Source organism: Phragmites australis, chromosome 3 (genome assembly GCF_958298935.1).
Source record: "Phragmites australis chromosome 3, lpPhrAust1.1, whole genome shotgun sequence".
NCBI classification, from domain to species: Eukaryota; Viridiplantae; Streptophyta; class Magnoliopsida; order Poales; family Poaceae; genus Phragmites; species Phragmites australis.
The window spans coordinates 35,663,879-35,667,269 of NC_084923.1; the positions used below are offsets into that span (position 1 = coordinate 35,663,879).

The window sequence follows — 3,391 nt, forward strand, 5'->3', positions numbered from 1 at the left end:
ACCGAAAGGAGTTGAGCCCATAAGTTATGGATGCTAAATAAGTTGTGAATTAAATTTGTACATCTAGATGACTTCAAATAAAAAAAAAGTTGTATCTCGCTGAGAGCTATAATTTTTATATAAAAATTACCTTCATTTGACTATATATGAAAAAGTTATGAATTTCCATAAACAAGCTGTAAACTTAAAATTATAAATATTAATTGTGAAAGATTATCTCTGATTATTCGTGTGATTGGATCGGTGTGGGATATTATCCCCGGGAGATATTTGCTATCTCCAACATTGCAACTTTTCTCCCACAGCTTCTAACTGAGATCATCGTGAAAGATAATTTTTTTCACACAAATCCAAATAAACCAGATAATTTTTTCACACAAATCCAAATAAACCAGATAGTTTTTTCACACAAATCCAAATAAACCAGATAGTTTTTTCACACAAATCCAAATAAACCAGATAGTTTTTTCACACAAATCCAAATAAACCGTGAGAGAAGATGTCTAGTAGGAGTTTACGGGTAGTTAACTTAAGCAGTTTCTACAGCACCGCTAGAATTAAAAAAAAACACAAGGGGCAGATTTGCACTTTTCAACAGCGGACCTTAGCCGCTGCACTCTACCAGGGTGGCTTTCTTGAGTGCTTCCTTGGTCCAGTAGCTCAATCACGCACGCGCACCGCAGGGTGGGCAAAAATGTAAAATCAGGGGGAAATACTCCTAGCCCTAGATTCCTCAAGCTATAAGACCATCTCCAACGGTATCTCTTCAGGGACCAAAATCCCTTCACGATGGGATTTTCGTTCCCTTCAGCGTTTCAACGGTTTCCTTTCACGGTTCCTGTCACGACGGGATTCCCAGGATCATTCCCTTCAGGACGGGATTCTCTCTCCTTTCCCTTCGCGATTCCCCTCGAGGGGAAGCTGTTGGAGATGAGAGGAAATAAAGGGAATAAGAACGGGAAAGTGAATCGGGAAGGAAACGAAATGAAGGAAATATTGTTGGAGATGGTCTTAGAGCTTTCCAGGATGAGCTTGCCCAGTCATCTCCGCCGCCAGCTCTCTTCCCCCACCCCACCCCTCGTTCTTTCGCCTGTTTGTTCATCGTGGCCTGCGTCTTCCACTTGTCAGTTTGATCTGAATCCCTGTTGCTTTCTTTTACGCGGAGGAGTTGCTTGTTTCTTGATGGCGAGCGCATCTGTAGATGACGAGTCCGAAATCCATTCAAGTTTCCCGTGAGGACAAATCGAGGCATTTGTCTGAGAGTTTTCAAATGGCTCCTCCCTCTTGGTTCTTGGTTTTTACTTGTTCGATTTCATTTCTGGTTTCAAGGGCCATGGGGATGAGCTTTCCTTATCCGGCGATTCCCTTCCCATCTGCGATGAGCGATTTGATTTCCTCCTGCTAAATCTGAGCGGCGGCTCAGTTTTAGTTTTGAAAGGATTTCTGAAATTTTCGCTTCTAAATGGAATGCGTAATTGTTTGTGGACATTTTTTCCCTTTCATTTTGGGGGGAAACGCAGAGGCGCTGATGCAGCAGTGATAGTAAAATAATGACTCTTACAATCATGAGGTTTGTGCTAGTAACTAGGTACAAACCATGATTACTTTCAAGCACTGTTGAGCTGCATCTCGCTTTGCGCGAGTTTTTCTTAGACTTGTTTGTTTTCGTGTTCGTTCGGCAGGGGAGCTGATTTGCCGGAGGCCACTGTGAACCTTCTCAGATCAGCCAAGCAAGCAAAAACAAAGCCACTGAGCGACACTTACGTACTCTAATCCGGCATGCAACACAAGCTTTACTGAAGTATGCAAGTTGAGCCTCCACGAGCTTGCATCTGCGACTGGCGATGAGCATCACAAGTTACGAACAAAGCACCCTCTGCCCTGTAGACAATTCCTACTAGGAAAATTGTGACGATTCCTACTGCCCTACCCCAACGGTTGGCAACCTCACCACTCAAGCTACCCTAAGACCACCCCTAACCATATTTCTTTAATTTCATTTTCTTCCCGATTCCCTTCTCTATTTTTATTCCTTTTATTTCTTCTCATCTTCAATAGCTTCTTTTCGAGAGGAATCGTGAAAAGAATGATTCTGAGAATCCCGTTATGAAGGGAACTATGAAGGGAAATCGTTGGAGCGTTAAAGGAAATGAGAATCCCTTCACGACGGGAATCTTTCCCGCGAAGAGAAGCTCTTGGGAATGGCCTAATGACTGATGCTGGAGTACTGAGTAAGGGACAGACATTCTGGCTAACCAGTCTTACGAGAAATTTGATGATCGATGGAGGATTTTTTTTTTAACTCTTACTCGTTAAGTAATTAGTCCTTGGCTCGTATGATCAGCGGAAGATTTGTGTGAATATAATATGGTTTCGAATGTGGAACGTTTATATATAACATATCTAATCATATTTATTGATATCGATTTAAGTGTTTTTTAAACATCTTTTCTAACAAATAAAGGTGTGATCCGCGTAGATGGGTAATGTTGATGATGTGAACCAACTTGTGTCATGCAACGGATGAAATAGATTTTATAAAACGATTGGATAAGTGGATGATTTTACAGGTAAAATCATGGAGAGCGGGGATTGGATGACTTGGCAGATGAACTTGCGGCGTAGGGTGATGGGATAGGTCGAGCGATCGAGAGAGAAAGGTGCAGTGATGTTTCACAGATAGGACGGACGGATAAAGCTCTCAGAGCAAGTTTGGTTTATCCGATTCTTTATTATAATAATCTAATAGTAGAATATTTAGCTAGATATGAATCTGTTAAACAAGGTCTACTTTTAAGTTCTCTTTCTTTTTAATATATAAATAGAGGAGGGTCTGGTTTGTAAGTGGAGACACGAGTTAAAAAAAAACTCATCCGTAACTAGTTTACAAATATTGATAATAAATACACAGTATGTAGGGTTGTTATTCTTAGGTAGATCTGAACCTAGATAGTCCTTTTTTTAGTTCATCATAAACACATGCACATCGCAAGCATTGTTCACACGCTCGCCGACCGATGCATTCTGAAATCATTGTTAGAAATTAACCCTCGATAGTTAGCGCGCTAGTTAGTTTGGGGTGTGTTTTTGCATTTTGGTAGGTGTTGAAGATTAGATTGACCTACTCATGACCACATCCACGTTAATCGTTGAGTCCTGTTTCGAAGACCCCGGTCACGTGAAGTATTCATCATAGTATACGACCCAGATGAACTCGGTGTACTTCAGGAATGGGATACTAAATCGGAGTCCGATAGCTACAAGGCTCAATAGTAAGTTTGCATGACAGTTCATGCAATAGGAGACAATGGAAACTTCCGTGTTCTGGGCGCCGGTGATGATCCCTAGCCCACATGCCCAGAGGGGAATCAGACCGACGTCAGACACGGAG

General features: G+C 41.6%; 1 non-coding gene across 1 annotated transcript; it reads left to right on the top strand.

The window, feature by feature from the left end:
* The first annotated feature begins 1,177 nt into the window (after positions 1-1,177).
* Positions 1,178-1,265, top strand: LOC133913869 (small nucleolar RNA SNOR75). Its single transcript, XR_009909110.1, has one exon. It is a non-coding gene; the product is annotated as a small nucleolar RNA SNOR75 (small nucleolar RNA).
* Positions 1,266-3,391: the final 2,126 nt, after the last annotated feature.